General features: G+C 49.7%; 1 pseudogene; it reads left to right on the forward strand.

The window, feature by feature from the left end:
• Positions 1 to 4,214: 4,214 nt before the first annotated feature.
• The window catches only part of LOC137464271 (dnaJ homolog subfamily B member 5-like), a 28,071-nt pseudogene continuing 11,589 nt past the window's right edge, over positions 4,215 to 20,696 (forward strand).

The raw sequence follows: 20,696 nt of genomic DNA on the forward strand, positions 1-20,696 counted from the left end.
CCGCCCCTACCAGGCTGTCAGAGTCTCGGCAATTCCTCCGGCTTTTCGCCCTCCCCCCGCCCCACCAGGCCATGGATCAAACCACAGCTTCTCGGGATCCCGCTCCTCCCGCTCTGCAAACAGGAGCAGGATGCGCAAGGTGAGGGCAGGGGAGGCTTTCCCGCGAATATAAAATTCCACCCTGGATTTGGGGCTCTTGGCACCGCCTATGCCTGCCCAGTACAAGGGGCTGCTCCTCGCTCCCTGATCTGCGGCCCCACCCCCATCCCCAGGCACAGTACCAGCAGCAGCGATGCTGCTGCGGACCAAACCGGTGCTCCCTCTCGGTGCCCCTGCCTTTGCCTGAGAGGCACACAGCTCGAGACAGTCTGGGGGAAGTGGAGGGGGTGGTGGGCTGGGTGCAGGCTCTGAAACAAGCGGTCTGGATGTGTCCAGCACGGGCCGCCGGCCGCTGCTGGCGGCAGTTCGCAGAGCGGAGTGGCTGCTGATGAGCCGGCTTCAGGCGGCGAAGGTGGAGCCCGAGGCACGGCGAGTGGAGCAGGGGGCGCAGTCTCCCCCGGCGCGATGGCGGGAGCTGCTTCGCCCTGAGGGCGCTGCCTCCCTGCAGCGTGGCACACCGCCAGTCCGAGCGAAGCGGGCGGCGCGGCTGCAGCGGCTTCTCTCGGTGCTGGCGGCCGCAGCGGCGGCCGCAGCAACTCTGCCGTGCCCGGGGTGGGCGGCGGCAGCGGTCGGGTCAGTGCCGGCCGAAACATGAAAAAACTGACTGCTCTGTCAGGAGCGGTGGGTGGAGCAAAAGGAAAGGCTGCGGCTGCCGGAGCTCTGGGCAGCACAGCAGGCGCTGGCACCGCAGAGGACATCAAGTCAGCTGGTCTGCATGGCGCGCAGGTGGGCGGACCGGGAAGTAGTTGCGTCTGTCCCGTCGGCAAAGCCGCAGCCCCCCACGGGCACCCGGGGGGTGTGCCAGGGGATGGATCAAAGGCTCCATTGCTGGTCCCGGCAGTACTGGGGGGCGGGACCCGTACATCTGCGCAGGTTCCGTAGTCGATAGCGAAGGAGCCGGGGGGGGCAGCAGCCCCCACTGTGTCACAGGCCGCGGGCGTCACTGCCCCCTCCCCCCAACTGCATTCCGGAGAGGGGGGGCAGCAGCGGCTGAAGCAGTGAAGCCGCCTGCTCAACAAATGGGAAGTCTTCAGTCCTCCGCGGCGAAGACGGAAAAAACCCCGGCAGCCACCCAGGCTGCGGAGCCGCAGGCTGTGGTGGCTCCTGCCGGGCCCAGGTCGCCCCGTGCAACCCCTGCAATGTCGGGTGTGCCGAAACTGATAGTTGAGACAAAGGCACCCCCGCTGCCCCCTGAAAGGCGGAGAAAGTCGCCGGATCCGTTCTCGGGGCGGGACAGTCCAGCCCGACCGACCGCGGCACGGGCTGCGGTGCGGTCAGGGTCCGATCGGTCGGCAAAGGATATTTCTGCTGAACGTAGTAACGAGGGTGGGGATACTTGGGCTTAACATAAGTTCCCGGCGACATATAAAGTCCGCGGGGCATCCCGGTGTCTCTCATTGCCCCACGCTGCGCCGGGGTGGGACTGGGCACCACCCTGCCCGCCTGTTGCCCGCTGAATCCCGAGATGCCGCTGCATACCGAGATGGCATCTTCACTTCCCGAGAGCTCCCTGTCAGAATCGCTGCCTCTCGGGGTCTCGCCCCGTAGGGCCGTGTAGATGCACCCCCAGACTGTGAACAGTGAGGACGCTAATGCGTCCCCCTTGTTCAACTTCGTCATGAGGCAACGACCCAAGTCGCACCAAACTCTCTGATCCAAGGCGTGTCTGAGATCCGCAGAAAATCCATGGTCCCGAGCCCAACCCAGGAGGAGAACGAGCTCGGCATCAGACACTGGGACCCCCAGCTGAGGGATATAACCCTGCCAGGAGGACAGAACCAGCCGTTCAGCCGTAGAAAGTTGGTCCCCATTTCCAAGGAAACCCTCCCTTAGCAGACGTCCACTTCAAGAGACAGACAGTCTGCTATTTCAGGGAAAACCATCCCGCTCAGTTCTCGGCTTCTAAGAGCCAACCCGCGGTCCAACAGGACCAAGTCTTCTCCGGAAGACACGGGGTTTCAGCGTTACCTCACTCAAGAGGGCAAACGTGTCTGACTGGAGTCTCCAGACTCCTGGTGTTCAGCCAGGATCACGTCCGGGTCCACCAGATGTCACTGTTGAGGCAGGGACAGGAATGAAATGGCTCCATGTTCGGAAGGCAAAGAATGAACCCTTTATTCAAAGTATGTCTCTCTTTTATAGAGAACATAATTGTGAAAAATGCATATTTTATGACTGGCTTTTCGCAAATATTAAATTGAATACTATATGTATTATGTTATATTGATTAGAAGTGCTGTATTAACATTTTAATAGTATGGTAAATGTAGTTTTGTAGTTAAAATAGAACCTATGTATGTGGGGGTTTTTTTTACTAACTCAAGCAAGAGATGAGATAATGAAGAAACTCTTCACACAGAGATGACAATGATGGGGGCCCATAAAGAATTACTGCCTCCTTATCGGAAAAGACAAACATTCTTACACCTTCTCTCCGTCTGTATGGAACCACCAGGATTAAGGGGAAGAAGTTGACAAAAACCAGAAAAGTTCTTAATTTGCAAGGAATTTATGCATTATGTATGAGATGTATGAATATGCAACAGGCTATTGCTTTTAAAGGTTATTCCTTTGTTCACAAGGTATGCTTATTGGGCTTAAGTGCCCGAGAGCATCCGGATGTCCGTAATTCTTTGCTTTTTATTGTCTTGTAATTGTCCTAACTCTAAATTTTCATTACTCTAATTGTATTACTATTTTTATAACTATTTTATTATTATTAAACTTTTAAAATTTTAAAACCAAGTGATTGGCGTTTATAACAATCATGAAGACTAATTTCATTGGTCTTAGAGTAAAAAAATTTCACCTGCTTGGTACACTGGACGTAGGTCAGTGTGGCAGAACATATCTATAAACAATATGAACAGAAAACAAGATAACAGATGGTTTACATTCCTCCCGGACTTTTTCCCAGGCCTAGCCTGGCAGAAATCTTTCTCCTTTTCTCTCTGACTGAACTGAGAATATCCATAGTCCCACACAACAAGTCATTGAGGCTGCTGAAGGGGAAAGCAAATCAAGCCAATTTGCAGAGGTGAAAGCCATTCAATTAGCCCTAGAGATTGCTGAGAGAGAAAAGTGGCCCGCACTTTATACTGACTTCTGGATGGTACCTTCTCTTTCTTATGTGCCTCCCCCTGCCCTCCCAGGCTGCCTTGCATGTTGGTGGGTGCCCCCATCTTTCTTTGCTGTGTCCATCAGTCCTTCTGTGTTGGGTGCCTTAGCTCTCCTTCCTGGCTACAGCAAAGTAGCCACTCTGCAGCTGGGGTAAAAAAGAGCAGAACTTGGGGTTTGGATTGAGAGGGCAAATTTCAAAGCCCCTGTTGCAGCTACCCAGTTGTAGAGGAGGCAAGCCTTGGATGCTTAGGATGGATACCAGGGGCTCAGTGCAACACTGTGGATATGCACCCCCAGAGGTACCCAGCCACCCTCATCTAAGCTGCTATGGTTGGGGGAGGGGTCCATCTGTAACCTCCACTGAGAGTAAGAATAGGGCGAACATCTGGTAACTTGTATGATGGTGAAGGAAAGGGCCCAAGGCTCACACCTGATGCAGAAATCTGTTTGCTGGAGGGACTTGACTGTCTGGGGCTGCCCAGGAGTGTTTGGATTAAGGATGGGGTGAGAGGATAAAACCTGGACCATATCAGGGAGTAGGACATGAGCACAAGGACTTAGCAAAGAGCAGTGGATCTGCTGGGGCAATGCCTGGAGAAGACAAAGAGCCAGGAGCAAGCATTGAGCTTCTCTGCATGAGGCAGGACATGTCAGGCCAGGTTTGGGAGGGACGGGAGTTTGCCATTAGAAAACCAAAGAGCAAGAAGTAGTGGGAAGTGTCATTGGATGGCTGTGGGGAATGTCCTGTCACTGGGTCACTGACCTTTGTTGGGAAGCATGGACTTGAGCTCTGCTACTGTTGGCTGGTGGAACACAGTGAATGGCAGCTCTGCAATGTGTGTGCCAGTCTGATCCCTGACTTTGATATTCACCTTATGAAGAGCTGTCTTTCTGCTTTCAGGAATAAGAACTTGGCTCCCAGCAGCATTGCCATCATGGGAAAGGACTATTACAAGATTTTGGGAATCTAGTCTGGTGCCAATGAGGATGAAATCAAGAAAGTCTACCAGAAAATAACCCTGAAATATCACCCTGATAAGAATAAAGACCCCAATGCCAAGGAGAAGTTCAAGGAGATCTCAGAGGCTTGTAACGTCCTAAATTAGCCCAAGAAATGAGCCATCTATGACTGGTATGGGGAAGAAGGTAAGGGGGTGAGTGCTGTCACTCAAAGGTAGGGGTGCTTGGTCCAAATAGGCTTTTATAGGTGAGGGAGTGTTGTCTCACCCTCAGCATAGCTGGAGTTGTCGTCATGATTCATGCCTTCCTCGGAAATGAGGCTGATAGCTGCAGACTCAGGGAGAGCAAAGGCTCTGCCAATGCCAGAAATCACCTCTCAACCTGCTCCTCCCCAGACTGCTCCATTTTTCCAACCTGCCACCCTGCTTCCCAGAATGGCTGGAGTCTCCCTGCCCTCTGCCCCAGAGCCTGGCAGCCAGCTGAGACAATGGAAGTGGAAGGAGCACATCTCCTAGGTCATACCTGGGGTAATTCAACAGCAACCTAAATTTCCCAGTATTGCTTTTGCCTGCATGTCTCCCCACATTTGGGCACTAGCCCCACTGTCCTCCCCACTATAGGCTGATCTACAGGACTCAAAGCTTTTCCCAATTTAAGTAATAGGTCCTTGTTTTGAAAACCAAGTGGCTGCTGTTGTCGAGGGGTTGGCACAGAGGAGGAGATTCAATCTACCACAGGTGGCCTTATTAGTAAAAAATGGAAGAGTTCAAATATCATCTGCATTAATCAGCCCAGGGCTTGGGTGTTTAAAAGAGCAGGAGGTCTGGCAGGATCAGAATGCTGGGTGGAAGATGTAGCCCTTTTTGTGGGGCCAGCAGGCAGGTGCATCCCCATACGAGCTACCAGCAGAATTTAACTAGTGGTGGTGATTCGCTCCAATGCTGAGCCGAGAGTCACCTCAGAGACTGACTCAGTGAGGTGGGTGTGGCTTTGGTTTTTCTTTGCCCTGGTCCTGGGCAGCTGGGGTGCCCGGCTAGGCACGCTGCTTTTCGGCGAGACCGGGGCTGCCGCGTGTGCAGAGCTCTAGAACTGAGCCTCCGCGTGGGCTTGCTGCCTTTGTAGCCGCACGCTGAGACAAAACAAAGGGAGAGAGAAGGCACACCTTGCCCCTCGTGGCTGAGAACTGTTTATTTCCCGCGTGGCCGCTGCGGTTGCTGCAGCGGCTGTTCCCAGGTCGCACGCGTGGGCAAAATGGCGAATTGGACAAAGGGAACATGGGGTTAAATAGGGGGTGGGCAGACAGGGACGGAAGCCCCCCTCGCCCAATGGGGACAGATGACAGGGGAGTGACGTGGACCACAGCAACCTATGGGAACATAACAGAGGTGGGTACAGGGTTCTGGGACAAATAGGATTACAAGGATGGGGTGGCTGACACGGAACTTTCAGGAATGAGCAGGGGGTGGCTATAAGATTGACATGTGAGAGCCCCTATTGCAGAACTTGGAGCAGACCATTGTGAGGGGGAAATAGAGGTACATAGAACCAACCTAACTAACATTTATTAAGACCCCTAACTGAACCAACCCAGCATGCAGCAGGTGGGTATTTGCTTTATTTGGCGCTGGGTATGTGGGGGATTGCTCCTCCTAACATGCACACACAGCACTTTTACACAGCACAATATATGGTTAAATTTAATGCATATTCATTAAATTCCTTGGGATAGGAGTGGTTATACAAATTACTTTTCAGAAGTCATTAATATCATTAGCATATGTGACCCACAAGTGCAAGCACAGTGTACTCTGGTGGTCGCTCTGAGGAAAGCTCTGTCTTTCTCAGGGGTCTTTCTGATGAAGGCCAGCAGTCTTCCTCACTCTGCCCTTTTCACCTTTCTTTCTGAAGCATGTGCAGTCCTTTGCTGGCTGGTTCAGCATTTTCTGCTGACAGTAGGTTTTGTTCCTCTTATCTTGACAAGGCACATTCTGTTTCTCTTATCTTGACAAGGCTGAGGCACATCCTGCTTCTTAAGCTTGTGATTAATATTTGGTGACTCTTAAAAGTTAACTCATGCTTACATGAGTTAACTACTGATCAACCTCTTTCAGTGGGTTAATTCTTGACCTATTATGTCAGGGCTATGATGGATGCACTTGATTTGCTGTGGTGTAAAATGAGAAGAGATTGTCTCAAGTGGGAAACCAGCCTTTCCCTGAAGTTACCGCTGAAATCAGACCCTGCTTGGGCTGGCATCACCAGATTAAAGGTGAAACCTCCTGGCTGTACAGTCTGTTAGGGACAGAGACTCACTGGGGATTTGGTGAAATCTCCATGGCCAAAGGCAGCTAAAATAATTTCAAGTTAAGGAGGGAAGGAAGAGGAGCCCCTTCCTTGTAGCAGGATGGGGAATACCAGTAAAACAAAACTCCATTGGTGTTTTGGGGAACCAGCACTGGACACACACAAAAAGCTGAGGCAGAAATGGGTGAAAACATGGTTGGGGCCCCACACAGCTTTTGTTTTCCATCAGATGCCATTTTTTGGTTTTTTGGTGGTTTTTTTTTTTTTTTTTTTGAGCAGTATGTCCTGGACATGGGAATTTCAAGGGGCTTTTGGGTCCCACATGCTGGGGTGGGCGAGGTGAAGTGAAAGATCCCCCACTCCACGATAGAAACTTCATCACTGTCCCAGATTGAACAGCAAGATGTATTCTATTTGCCATCTGTATGGCAGGTGTCTTGTGTTAAGTGGGCAGTTTTTCCTTATCTCTTCCACAATCAATCCTCCCTCCGGGGAGACATTTGCTGATAATGGGCTATTGAATGTCACTGCATAACTGATAAGAACTATAACATCCCATTGTAAGATGCTCCGCCCAGAGGGAGGAGCCAAGCATTCCTACCTGCATATAGTCTTGAGATTCTGGCCCACCAACACAGCTTTTTCTGCGCTGGATTTTCCCAGAGGAACAGATGCCTCTTCCACCGCCTCTTCAGAGGAAGACTACACCCTTTTCTACAGGATCACTGCTCCAACAGAACCACACCTGACACTCCAGGAGGGCTGCAGCCACAATTCCAATTGGACTGATACCAACAGCCTGTCCAACAGGGTGTCAGGTTGTATTCTGACTCTATCAGTGTTGTTTTGGTTCACTGCATTGTTTATTTTATCTTTTTATTTTCTTCCCTAATAAAGAACTATTATTCCTGCTCCCATATTTTTGCCTGAGAGCTCCCCTTAATTTCAAATTTATAACAATTCAGAGGGAAGGGGTCTACATTTTTCTATTTCAGGGGAGGCTCCTGCCTTCCTTAGCAGACACTTGTCTTTCCAAACCTAGACAATCACTGATCCCCGAACTTGCCCACTCTATGCTTTGTGCTGGACACCCTTCCTTCTCCAGCTGTGGGGAAGGTGGTCCAATGGACAGCCTGTCAGAAAATCCTTTTTCTGTCACCAGCATGCCCTGAAAAACGTCCTTGAGCTAGGCTTGGCTTAACCCTTCCCAGTCCTTACTGGTCAAAAATAGCCTTGCAGAGCATGTGACCTCTTTGGAGGCCACTTGTCATAATGAAACATAAACTTTAAGGGATTTAGAGATTTTAGAGGAGCTAAGATTTTAGTTAGAGATAAGCCTTACTAGAGTTAATTAAAATAAATTAGTAGGCCTCGATGAAGTTAAGAGTCAGTAGTTAACTAATAATTGATTGCTTGTCAACACAATGTTTAGTTAGCTGGGTTTGTAATGAAGAATATAGAAACTGACAAATAGCTTTTAGGTACATAAGACAATTGTGTTCCTTCTCTGTTCTGAAACAAATTGAAAACAGGGAATGGTTGTTGTAGATGTTGGAGTTCTACCAAGGTTCATTTGTCATATTTGCATTGAAAAGGTAGAAAGGCCAGCATGAGGAAGACTTCATTTACTTCCTCATTTTGGGAGCCCTCCCCATGAAAGGGACCACCGACCCATTTGAAGGAACAAACTATGCATGCTTAATAGCTTTTGAAATGATTAGCATACGAAGCGAGGAATGGGATGTACCAAAATTATGAATATGTATTTGTATTTTGGATATTCAATACTTGTATGGATAAAAGGACTCTGTAATCATTTGAAAGGTGCAGTGTGTATTTGGGAGCTATCCCACACGCTGCCCGATGTTGCAATAAACATACACTTTCTAACTTTAAACTGTTAGAGAGTTTTTGTCCGTCACAGTTGGATATCAGTACTAGATCAATATCCATATTTCTTTAATAAATCAATGTGCCTTGGCTGCTTGGGACTTTGGGGGGTGTGTATGTGTATACAGTGGCATAAGGCTCTGCCCAACATCTGGAAGGGGAGTTTCCTGTGGGAATAATTACCAAAAGATCCAAACCTTAAACTTACCTGACATTTTATACAGAGAGCTGTATCCCTCCTACTATGTGCTGTCCTGGAGGTCTGCTGACCTTGACCTGCTTTGCCACCAAGATTCATGATCACTCACTGAGCTCAGAGCCTGTCCTCACCTGCAGGACGTGATGCTTCTGGACCGCAGACATCAGTGCAACCCAAAGGACAGTGCTATTTGAGCAGAAGGGAGACTGCCCATGGAGAAAAATGGAGATGGGCTGATCAGGAAATGTTGTAAATCAAAAGGCCATGAATTAGGCAGAGAGAAGAAAGCAAGTGCTTAGTCAGGGTAGTGGGGACAAATTCTGAACAGCTTTTGAGCTTGCAGGTTGTAGGGGCAGGACTGTGTTTCATGGATTGGGGTGGTGCCTTCCTGGACCATGGTGTCCACAGGTGGCTGGGCTGGAGGGGGTGACCCACACTTCCAGGAGCTGCTGGAAGGGCTGCCTGGAGCCAGCAGAGACCATGCTCCTCTGTGGAAAGTGCAGTCCCAGCATAGCATCTGCCTGCAGGGAATGTTAATGTCTCACCTTTCCACTTCTCTTCCAGGTCTCAAAACTGGAGGTGGCTCTCCAGGTGGCTTGATGACTTAAGTTTTAGCTTTCATATTTTCCAGATTCTGTGCTGCATTAGTATATAACTCTGAGCTTCATATAAAGTGTTAGCAAGTTCACAGTTTAGTTAGACAAAAAAATCCTTTTCCAGCCTGAGAACCAAGGACACCATTAGAGCTTCAGGCCCCAAAAAGTATAAACAACGGCGAATTGAGGAGAGCAATCTGGCAGGATGTGACTCCATAACCTGAAGCTGTAACTGGACCATTAACCTCAATATGTAAATGGACCAAAACTTATAAAAGTGTGAAAATGTGTGACCCGTCATCCATCTTGGGTGTCGCCTTGGCCAGGCTCTTGTACTGCCCAAAGTGTATCCTTTGAAGGCCTTTTTAAAAAATACCTACTTTATTTCTTTAACACTGTCTAGCCTCTGTTCTAGGTGGCCTCTCAAGGCATGAGGCTCAGGGAATGTCGAAACCCAGAATGTCCCTTGGACACTCGTGAATGTTCTGGGCCCAGGTCAAAAGCATTTGAGACCCTGGAATGCAGCCACAGACCCCTGTGGCTTTGAACCTGATCCATGGAACAATTTACCAACCTTGCAGGAAGAACAAGAAATCACAAAAGTTTAGATATTATAGTAGAAGTAGTCACAAAGTGAAAGGAAGAATTTTTGAGTGCTGTACAGGGGGGTTGTAGGCCTTGTACAGAGGGGTCTGATTTTTATACATGGGGGTCAGAAGTTCTAAGATGGAGGGACTTGGGCGGGCCCTGTCCTATTTCTTTCTTTTTCCTAACCTCCATGTTCTTGGTGATGTTGGCATTCACAGATTGGTTTAGAGTAGAAAGTCACTGTTCAATATAGGTGATAGGCATTGGGGAAAAAATATAAACATCTAATACACAAAATATGATATAAAAGAGAGCACCAGCCCCCTGGGCGTCGGAGTGTGCCTTTGCCTGACAGCTGAATGGACCACAGCAGCTCAGGGAGAAATATTTTAGATAACATACAATAAACTACCTTGAGACTGGACGACTGAAGACTACAGAGTCTTTCTTTGGAAGCTCGGGTTGGAGGAGAGACTTTTCCACCTTTCCGGGCCACCCCAATCAGGGAGTGAGGCCTGACGACAACACAACAACAACAGACCCCACAACTGGCATCCCTGGAGGGCTGTGAAAATAAGCTAATTTACTAGATGACCTCCAACCTACACCCGGGAAAAAGGCACTCTGAAGGTTCCAAAGAGAGAGGGAGTGGAGAGCTCAAGACAAAACACCCTGACCTTCACCAAGACAAATCATCCCGGGAGCAGCCTGGAGAGGAGAAAAACCAGAAGCGCGCGCCTGGAATTTCTCACCTGTGATCTGCTGGACGGTGACCAGGAACATCTCCGGACCGACCTCGTGCTAACTCAGCTTTTGGTGAGAACAGTTTGAATTAAGAACATGGGGGGGACATACTCACAAGAGCAGGTCTAAATTTTTTCAGTCCTACAGGGGGTGGTATCCACACATCCTGTGGAGATGGCTCCAAAAGAGCTGAGAGCACTGTTGTTGTGGGTGCGGTGTAATTATCCGCACACAGAGACAAACCTCTTGTTTGAACAAACTTTCTGGGAACACATCAACAGACATTTATACCATTTGGCCAGCAAAAGAAATAAGACTGCCACGAAACTTTTACCATCAGCAAGAATAATGTTAGAATCAGTTTCGCAGCGTGGCAAGGGGTCTGTCATTTTACAGTAGACAGCTCAAGCTCCTGGAAGAGCACTGGGGGGAGAACTGCCCAGCCAGCAGCGTGGAGCAGCTCTCTTCACCACAGATCCAGAGGAAGCAAGACTGCCTCACATGGAAAAGCTAGGGGAAGATTTTCCATCAAACCCCGGGTCCCCGGGTTCCCACAGTTCCTCAGATTCCCCTGAGCCCCCAGAATCTCTAGGGTCCTCCAATGCAGAAGCTCCTCAGTCGACCGTAGATCAGCCAGGAACCACGCTTACAGCGGGGGAGGCTGAAACGGCAGCGGCGGCGGAGGATGCAGGGAGTGCAGAGCCCAGGGAGGAGGGGGAGCATTCTCTCACAGCAGCGGCGACGGGCAGCTTACAGCAGCCTGCGGCGCCGGCGGGAGCGGAGGGTGCCGTGAGGGCGAAAGGAACTGAGGGGCAGACGGGGAGCACGAGCGCGGAAGTTGTACGTCCTGAGGGGACCGTGACGCACGCCATGGTGGGAGCCCGCGCAGCTGTGGAGACGGCCGCCCGACAGGCACAGGGGGAGAGCTGCCAGATCGCAGCGTCGGCGCTGGCCCGGCAGCCGACCGAGACAGAGTAGAGAACCGCGGCAAGTGCTCGTCTTGCGGCAGCGGTAACTCGCATGCGCGCGACAGTGAAGCGAAACCCGTAAGCCGGGGCGGGGGAGGGCATCTCGCATGTTGCAGACGCGCCATGGACACAAACGGGGCAGAAGCTGCGCGCTCGGGTTGTGGGCACCGGCACAAAATCAGTAGAGGCGTGTCCCTATGAGGGACACAAACGGGGCGGAGACATCAGATGAGTGGGATCGGGAAGGTGGTGACGTCAGTTTCAGGGAGGACGGGAACACTTCCAAAACCGCGGCTGTGCCGGGGCGAGCGAGGAGGAGGCGCGGTCGGGGTCGGGGCGGGAGCGTCCACACCCCCGTGATGACGCAGGCAGAGGTGGGGCGTGTCCAGGGTGCAAGCGTCTGCCAGGGCGCTGCCCCCCCTCCGTTCCCACAGCAACCGAGACACACGCAGGCAGCTCACAACCAACCCCAGCCAGCTTCAGACATAGCAAAGTTAAAACAGTTGATACAGCAAGAGTCGATATCCCAGACTGCAGGATTTGCAAATGTGAATCAATTGTTAGAAGAAATACTCAAAGATTTGTTGCAGGTGCAGGCGGGAGAGCAGACGTTACAGCCTTTTGCAATGCCGACCTCAGCCGGTCAGGCGGCAGCGCCACCCAGTGGTGGGACTGTAACATTGCAGCACTTTTTTCCAGTTTCATACAAAAAGAAATCTAGGGTGAAGAAAAAAACCACGCTTGCACAACAGCAGGAACCTCCGCTGATTCCAGAACGTCATGGGACTCAGGACACTCCTGCCGAGGCTCAGCAACAGGATGATACTGTACGTATCACCGCTTCGGAGGGTGCTCCAGTCTGGACAATTCCAATGTCAAGGTCTGCTGATTCTTCGGGTCAGGGAGAGTCAATTTCAGTATCAAAAGGGGTTGTCAAGCTTCTTTTACGGTACTTGGACACAGCCTTGGAATCGCATCCAGAGCTGTTGGTTCATTTTCTGCAAATTTTCCAAATAATGCAGGGTAGTCGTGTGTTTTCGTCCACAGCAGATGCTTCATCCTCATCCGCAAGCACTCAGCCTTCATCTTTGCAGATGCCACAGATGCCGTGGATGTCGGTGAGTTCTGCTGCACCAGGGCAGCTGTCCTAGGTTGAGTGTATGATGCTTTTATCCCCAATCGTCTGTCTTGTTTATGCTGAATAATAAGTTTTGCACCTTTAAGACTTGTTCCAGGAGTGAAGGCGGGGAGAAGAAGCACGGAGTGTGTTTCCAGAAACTGCACTCACTCCTCCACATTCCTCTCCTGGACTGTGTTGTCTGCGGACGGACAGACAGCGAGACAGAGCTCTCCTTTTCTTTTTAGTTAGTTTTAGCTAGCTGAGGCAAAGAAGCTCCCTGGACTATGGCTTTTCCTTTTCTTTGGACCTGCTCAAACCTGCTCTGGACTGAACACCAAGAAGAGCACCAGCAGCTCGCACCTGTGGCCCAGTGGGCCGGGCCTGGGCTGCGGCATTTCCAGCACCAGAGGGACTGATAAGAGACTGAGTGAGCCGAGCTGCAGCCTTGGGGGGGGGGGGGGGGGGGAAAGATTTTTCTGAGTTTTTCCCTCTTTTAGAGTGACAAGAAGTTTGTAATGTTTAATATTGTTTAGGTTTTCTTTTTTAATAAACAGTTTTTTCCACTTTTCTCCAAGGAAATTTTTTTTCCGAACCAGTTGGGGGGGAGCGGCCAATTGAATCTGCTTTCTAGAGGAACCCCTTTAGGGGTACTCTCCTAATTTTGCCCTGAACCAAGACAAATACATTTTTTGGTGCCCAACGCGTGGCTCGAGAAAGTGGAAAAAACCTTTATTGATTGCATTTTGGTTATGCTTGCTCTGTAGTGGGTTACGGCAGTCAGTAGCCATGTTGCTTGAATTCGTAATGTCTCTTGGGGTGGAGGCCTTCATGTGGCTCTGGACTCTAGGGTTCTTTGAGGTTTTAGTATTTTTCTGGTCATTAGGATTATTTTCCCTTACACGTAGTTTTTAACAGTAGAGGAGCACGGATTAAAATAGCTATTGTGCTGGCCTTGGTGATAGTGGTTTGTAGGGCATTTAAAAAGATACTGGAGTCTGTTCAAGATATGTATGGTTTATGGTTTCTTCGTCCTACCCTGCGTCCTAGTTCCAGTAGTATGTTTTGGGGGTTTATTAGTAATTATACCCGGTTTGTTAGAGGAGGAGCAGGGGATGAGGTTTTCCAGCCTCTCCTTTTCTCTTTTGAATCTGTTATGTCATTTCTTGAGAATGTTCAGTTTCCCCTGAATACTAAAGAGACCATCTTTCTGGTATCTTTTCTGGTACACATCCTTCACATACTTTATACAGTCTGCAGCTTCTCTAGAATAAGGGCTGCTATGCCCAGAGGAGCTGATGAGACCCCTGACCCAGGTGTGAAAACTCCTGAGCGGTGTGGGGAATGGGAAAATATGGGCCAAACCCTGAAGGAATTTTCTGACCCTGTAGAGTGGGATTTTCCACGTGGACAAATTCAGAACCCAGCTGAGGTGGGGAAATATCTGAAAGAGAAGTACCATGATGACTCTAAGGAGAAAAAGATCATTGCAATAAGCTGGGCCCTGGCCTATGCTTATCGCACCCTGCTAGATACTGTAGGGCAGCAGATAGAGGCAGGGGGGCAGGGAGATAAACCAGCAGCTACCCCAGTCACTCAGGTTGCAGCCAACACCCCAGCTACTCAGGTTGTAGCTAAACCAGACAGTAACCCTAAGCCACTGGCAGTCGCTGCAGGAAAGAAGCACACAGGCAAAACTAATCGGCCAGTGACCGATGATGATGATCCAGGGGAAGGACCCTCAAAGCCAGTTACTGACACAAAAGCTGGAGTTAAAGCAACTTATACAAGATCAGAAGCCACTATTGAGTCCTATTCCCTGAAGGGCCTTCGTGGCCTAAGAAAGGATTACACTTGAAGACTTGATGAATCTATAGTTAGTTGGTTAGTCCATCTTTGGGATGCTGCAGGTGAGGCTACAATTTTGGACGGTAGTGAAGCGAGGCATTTAGGATCCCTGTCACATGATCTGGTTATTGACCAAGGAATGATGAGGGAGGCTGACTCTCAGAGCCTCTGGGCACGGGTCCTGGGAAGTGTGGCACAAAGATATCTGTGTGCAGACGATCTCTATATGCAGCAAACCCAGTGGAAGACTATAGAACAAGGAATTCAACGCTTGAGGGAAATGGCAGTGGCAGAGATTGTCTTCTCAGATGATGTAACCATTGTAAATCCAGACTTGGTACCATGTACATCTGTGATGTGGCGAAAACTTATATGACTTGGGCCGCAATAATACGCTTCTGCTTTAGCAATAATGAAGTGGGATGACAGTGAGGAGACTGTGCTTGATATGGCCAAGAAGCTCTGAGCATATGCAGATGCTGTGCAGGGCCCAACACATGCCAGAATCGCAGCGGTGGAAACACATCTGCAGAAATTAGAAGACAAGATAGAGGAGAACCACAAGAAACTTAGGGAGGAGATGGAAGAGGGTTTTCTCCAAATCTCGGCAGTACAGATCAGAGGTTCTGGTACCCAGCGCAGACATTCCCCAGATGGGGAAAGAAGGTACACCTCACGAGCTGAGCTGTGGTTTTTCCTGCGTGATTGCGGAGAAAACATGAGGAGATGGGATGGAAAATCTATTGCTGCTCTGGCACAACGGGTGCGTGAATTGAAGGAAGGCAAGACTCTGAGAGGAAGTTTCACCAAAAAGGAAGCAGCTCCAGTGGCCCATAACCGAACTGCCATATATGATGATGATGATGATGATGATATTTTTGATCCCCTTGAAGGAACCTCCAAGACATATGCCCCAGGAAAGAAGGATAACCAGGCTTAGAGGGGCCCTGCCTCTAGCCAGGTAGAGGCTAGGGAAAACCGTGTTTTTTGGACTGTGTGGATTCGTTGGCCTGGCACATCTGAACCACAAGAATATAAAGGTTTGGTTGACACTGGTGCGCAGTGCACATTAATCCCATCATGATACGTGGGGGCAGAATCTGTTTCTATTGCCGGTGTGACAGGGGGATCACAGGATTTTACTTTGGTGGAAGCTGAGGTGAGCCTGACTGGAAATGAGTGGAAGAAGCACTCTATTGTGACTGGCCCAGAGGCCCCATGCATTTTAGGCATAGACTTCCTCCAAAGGGGGTATTTCAAAGACTCAAAGGGACTCAGGTGGGCGTTTGGAATAGCTGCTGTAGAGACAGAGGGCATCAAGCAATTGAACACCTTGCCTGGACTATCAGAAAACCCCTCTGCAGTAGGACTCCTGAAGGCGGAAGAGCAACGAGTACCAATTGCCACCTCGACAGTGCACCGCTGGCAGTACCAAATGAATCGAGATGCCGTGATCCCCATCCACAAAATGATCCGTGAGTTGGAGAGCCAAGGGGTGGTCAGCAAAACCCACTCACCCTTCAACAGCCCAATCTGGCCTGTGCGCAAATCTGAAGAAGAATGGAGATTGACTGTGGACTACTGTGCCTTTAATGAAGTGACTCCACCACTGAGCGCTGCTGTACCGGATGTGCTGGAACTCCAGTACAAGCTGGAGTCCAAGGCAGCAAAGTTGTATGCCACTATTGATATTGCTAACACATTTTTCTCCATTCCTCTGGCAACAGAATGCAGGCCTCAGTTTGCTTTCACCTGGAGGGGTGTGCAGTACACTTGGAACGGACTGCCCCAGGGGTGGAAACACAGTCCCACTATCTGCCATGGACTGATCCAGACTGCACTAGAAAAGGGTGAGGCTCCAGAACACCTGCAATACATTGATGATATCATTGTGTGGGGGAGTACAGCAGCAGAAGTGTTTGAGAAAGGAGAGAAAATCATCCAGATTCTCCTGAAAGCCGGCTTTGCCATCAAGAAGGGCAAAGTCAAGGGACCTGCTTGAGAGATCCAGTTCCTGTGAGTGAAGTGGCAAGATGGATGGCATCAGATTCCCACTGATGTCATAAACAAGATCACAGCGATGTCTCCACCAACCAGCAAGAAGGAAACACAACCTTTCCTAGGTGCCATAGGTTTTTGGAGAATGCACATTCCTGAGTACAGCCAGATTGTAAGCCCTCTTTACCTGGTTACCCGCAAGAAGAACGATTTCCATTGGGGCCCTGAACAGCAACAAGCCTTTGCCCAGATCAAGCAGGAGATAGCTCATGCCGTAGCCCTTGGCCCAGTCAGGACAGGACCAGATGTGAAGAATGTGCTCTACTCTGCAGCCGGGAGCCATGGTTTGTCCTGGAGCCTGTGGCAGAAGGTGCCTGGTGAGACTCGAGGCCGACCATTAGGATTTTGGAGTCGAAGCTACAGAGGGTCTGAAGCCAACTATACTTCAACAGTGAAGGAAATTTTAGCAGCCTATGAAGGAGTCCAAGCCGCCTCAGAGGTGATCGGCCCTGAAGTACAACTCCTCCTGGCACCCCGACTACCAGTGCTGGGGTGGATGTTCAGAGAAAAGGTTCCCTCCACCCGCCATGCCACCAGTGCTACATGGAGCAAGTGGATTGCTCTTATCACACAGCGCACCCGGATTGGAAAACTGAATCGCCCTGGGATTTTGGAGATAATTACAAACTGGCTGGAAAGTGAAAACTTTGGTCTCGCTGATGAAGAGGAACAAGAAGTGACATGTGCTGAAGAAGCGCCACCATACAACCGTCAGCAGAAGAAACACGTTATGCTCTTTTCACTGATGGTTCTTGCCGTATTGTGGGAATGAAACGAAAGTGGAAAGCAGCCATATGGAGCCCCACACAACAGGTTGCCGAAGCTACTGAAGGAGAAGGTGGATCAAGTCAATTTGCTAAACTCAAAGCTGTTCAACTAGCCCTGGACATTGCAGAAAAAGAGAAGTGGCCAAAGCTCTACCTCTACACTGATTCATGGATGGTAGCCAATGCTCTGTGGGGATGGCTGGAGAGGTGGAAGAAGACTAATTGGCAGTGTAGAGGAAAACCAGTTTAGGCTGCTGAAGAATGGAAAGACATTGCTATCAGGGTAAGGAAACTACCTGTGAAGGTTCGCCATGTAGATGCCCATGTCCCCAAGAGTAGAGCTAATGAAGAGCACCAAAACAATCAGCAGGTAGATCAGGCTGCAAAGATAGGGGTATCAAAGATAGACTTGGATTGGCAACACAAGGGGGAGTTGTTCCTAGCACGATGGCCCCATGATGCCTCAGGCCATCAGGGTAGAGATGCCACTTTTAAGTGGGCACTGGACCGAGGGGTGGATCTAACCATGGACAGTATTTCTCAGGTTATCCATGACTGTGAGACATGTGCTGCCATCAAGCAGGCCAAGCGAGTGAAGCCGCTATGGTATGGTGGGCGGTGGTCCAAGTACAGGTAAGAGGAGGCCTGGCAGATTGACTACATCACGCTGCCCCAGACACACCAAGGCAAGCGCTACGTGCTTCGAAATGGTGGAAGCCACCACAGGATGGTTGGAAACCTACCCTGTGCCTCATGCTACGGCCTGTAACACCATTCTGGGCCTTGAAAAGCAAGTCCTTTGGAGGCATGGTACCCCTGAGAGGATTGAGTCAGACAACAGGACTCATTTCAAGAACAGCCTTATCAACACCTGGGCTAGGGAACATGGCATTGAGTGGGTGTACCATATCCCCTACCATGCACCAGCTGCAGGTAAAGTGGAGAGGTACAACGGACTGTTAAAAAACACATGGAAAGCATTGGGTGGGGGATCTTTTAAAAACTGGGAGCAGCATCTGGCAAAAGCCACCTGGTTAGTTAACACCCGAGGCTCTACCAACCGAGTGGGCCCTGCCCAAGCTGAGCCTTTGCATGGAGTAGATGGAGACAAAGTCCCAGTGGTGCATGTCAGAGGTTTGTTAGGGAAGACAGTGTGGATCAATTCTGCCTCGAATACAGACAAACGCATTCGTGTGGTTGTCTTTGCTCAGGGACCAGGTTACACATGGTGGATAATGCAGCAAGATGGAACGACACGATGTGTACCTCAGAGAGATTTGATTGTTGGGTGAGAACTATGTGTAAATATCACTGCCATTTTCTTTGTATAACTGAATATTGGAGGTGTTTGTAGAGCTAGAATATATATATATATCTTAGTTTTAGTAGTAAGCTGACGATATGGGGATAAGGGGTGGAATGTCCTAGGCTGACTGTATGATGCTTTTATCCCCAATCGTCTGTCTTGTTTATGCTGAATAATAAGTTTTGCACCTTTAGGACTTGTTCCAGGAGTGAAGGGGGGGAGAAGAAGCACGGAGTTTGTTTCCAGAAACTGCACTCATTCCTCCACATTCCTCTCCTGGACTGTGTTGTCTGCGGACGGACAGACAGCGAGACAGAGCTCTCCTTTTCTTTTTAGTTAGTTTTAGCTAGCTGAGGCAAAGAAGCTCCCTGGACTATGGCTTTTCCTTTTCTTTGGACCTGCTCAAACCTGCTCTGGACTGAACACCAAGAAGAGCACCAGCAGCTCGCACCTGTGGCCCAGGGGGCCGGGCCTGGGCCGCGGCATTTCCAGCACCAGAGGGACTGATAAGAGACTGAGTGAGCCGAGCTGCAGCCTTGGGGGGGAAGATTTTTCTGAGTTTTTCCCTCTTTTAGAGTGACAAGAAGTTTGTAATGTTTAATATTGTTTAGGTTTTCTTTTTTAATAAACAGTTTTTTCCACTTTTCTCCAAGGATTTATTTTTTCTGAACCAGTTGGGGGGGAGGGGCCAATTGAATCTGCTTTCTAGAGGAACCCCTTTAGGGGTACTCTCCCAATTTTGCCCTGAACCAAGACAGCAGCAGTCACAACAGATGACTTCATTGTACAGGCAAGTACCAACAGAATTTCCAGCTTTATGAATGCAAAATTAGTCTGGCAGGACATTCAAGCAGAATTGGAAAAGGAGAAAGGTTTGTTGCAGGGCTCGGGAAACATCATAATGCCAGTGAGCTACGACGCTCACGGCCAAAACCCGAGGTGGGAACGCCTGGATCGTGGCGTGATCAAGGACCTAGCCAAGGCCATCCAAGACAATGGGTTGTCATCACCATACTTCAAGCAGATGTTGAAGAGCATTTTTGGTATGTATGATTTAACACCCTATGATCTTAAATATCTCGCAAAATCAGTTCTTACAGACGCCCAAGCTCTCGTGTGGCAGAAGGCATGGAGGAAATCCCTGGAGGAGCTGAGAGCCAGATACAAGGGTGGACCAAACGCGAACTTCACCATGGTGCAGCTTGCTGATGATCCTCCCGAAGATGACCCAATTCAACAAGTGGTGAGACTTTCACGGAACGTGCTCAGCAACATCAAAGAGGCGGCACGAAGAGCAATCCTACAGATTGCTCCAGCGGGAGTCCAGGACAACATCGACATGGAAATCAAGCAGGGTCCTTTGGAACCTTTCTCCTCATTCGTGCATCGTCTTTCCCAGGCAGTGGAACGACAGGTGGCAAATGAGGGGGCGAAACCACATTTGGTCAAAAGCCTCACATTTTCCAATGCCCATCCGGAATGCAGGCAAATCATCATCATGATGCCGCACCAGGCCACCTTGGCCGACATGATAGAGGCATGCAGCAAGGTGGGGACACCACAGCATGTCGCATTCATCATGGAAGAGCGGTTGGAAGAGCGAATTGAGAAGTGTGTCAAGGAAACTCTTGCAAACGATTGGAGAGATCACTTTTAAAGCACACAGACAATGACATTTTATATTCATATCTATCATGCATGAGAACAATCCTAGAAAGCAGTGAACACAAATACTTTATTACACACATCAGTATTTTTAAATGGCTCTATCTCAGAGTCCACTCCACCAATTGTCAGACACTTCACAAACAGCACACAATCAAAACTAAAGGGTTCTCTCTATTTCTCTCTAGAATTCTTTAGTTTTGATCCGAAACCCAGAGACAAGACAAATCGAAAGCCCATTCACATTAATCACTTGGGGCAAGGGTTTTGTTTGTGTCTCCACAGGGCGAGGACTGAAGTGGGTGTCAGCAAGGCATGTGAAACCTTATCGGACGCAGACGCAAGTGAATGCGGATCCAAGAAGCCAAGAGGCAAGCACGCAGACGAAAGCAGACGACGACGCTGTG

Source organism: Anomalospiza imberbis, chromosome W, assembly GCF_031753505.1.
Source record: "Anomalospiza imberbis isolate Cuckoo-Finch-1a 21T00152 chromosome W, ASM3175350v1, whole genome shotgun sequence".
In the NCBI taxonomy this organism is placed as follows: domain Eukaryota; kingdom Metazoa; phylum Chordata; class Aves; order Passeriformes; family Viduidae; genus Anomalospiza; species Anomalospiza imberbis.